The sequence below is a fragment of the Barbus barbus genome (assembly GCF_936440315.1).
Source record: "Barbus barbus genome assembly, chromosome: 32".
NCBI lineage: Eukaryota > Metazoa > Chordata > Actinopteri > Cypriniformes > Cyprinidae > Barbus > Barbus barbus.
Window position 1 is genome coordinate 10,999,242 of NC_136760.1, and position 1,501 is coordinate 11,000,742.

Genomic DNA, 1,501 nt, shown 5'->3' on the forward strand with positions numbered 1-1,501 from the left:
TTGTAAGTCGCTTTGGACAAAAGCGTCTGCTAAATGACAAAAGTAAGTAAAAGTAAGTAAGTAATACATTTTTCAGCATCAGAAGAGACAAGTGTCTTAATAGCAATGCAGAAAAAGGCTATACTGGAAACACTGGAAACATGTCTGGCAAAGCACAGATTGATATCAAACATAACGCCCAGCTTCTTAAATGTAAAAAACAGCATGACAGTAATTCCATCCAAAGACAATATATTCTATCCTCTCAGGTTTTTGATCCAATAACTAATGCTTTCGTTTTTCTCAGAATAGAAAGTAAAGTTCTATCCATCCAATCTTTAATATCACAAATACACTCAGCTAACTTGGCAAGTCTAGTCTGGGGGAAATATAAAGCGTATATATAAATATATTATCCAGAGTACCATCTGGATAATAGTGAAAACTAAATGTCACGGTTCCTTGTAATGTCTCCAAAGGAAAGCATGTACAGTACAATGCAATGATAGAATTAAAGGACCTAATACTGAGCCCTGTGGCACTACTTTTTTTGGTCTGACACTTCATCATTAACAAAAACTTGTGATTGATACAGCAGATAGGACCTTTTTTGTGTCATCATGGTGGCAGCAGTTGTGTCTTACAGTAAATTGCAAGTTTCTTCCAAACATGTAACAGATTTTTCTGCCTTACTGAAAGTATATAACTAACTACATTTCTAAATAACCTATTTACCTTTCAGGGTAACACTTTAGAACAATTTAGACTGTTCCATCATTAATAAATAACTACAAAGCAGCAAATGAGTAAAACAATATTCATATTCTATACCTAACAAGAAAATCTAACAAATTATTAACTAGCACTCAGCTGAATGCTGTAGTTCACTATTAGATAATCAGTTACTACTATTTTTCCATACCTCCCAGAGAACTACTATAAACTACATACAGTTTCATAATGTGAAACTAATCCATAAAAAGCAGGATAAATTACAAATTTTAACCATTACTTTAACGTTATCATCGTTAACAATAACAATTTTACCACTTACATAATCAATAGGTAGTCAATTAAATTGCGCCGCCATTAGAAGGAATTACTATCTTACATAAGCTGCAACTGAGGGCTATTACTTACTAATTCATTTGCAGCACATTAGCACAGAGCTCTTACAGAGGGAACAAAGACTTCTAAAAGTGAACCATCTCAGTACCAACTGACCTGTTCAGATATTTCATGACATGATAAATTACAGCCTCTGATTGACCTGAAGATGATAACTAAGGAACACATATCTGATTCTAACCAAAGAGCAGCCATTTTTTTCCTGCATGGTATGGTTAAGTAACTGGTAAGATGTAAACTCAGAAGATGACTTTGTATGGTCAGTCACTATTTCTAATTAATAATACAAATATTTTAAAACATTGTTTTTGGTCACTGGTTTTATCAATATTATTATCTTTGGTTTTATACCAATATTAACATTTTCTGACCAGGATGAATGTCTTTTTTTTTT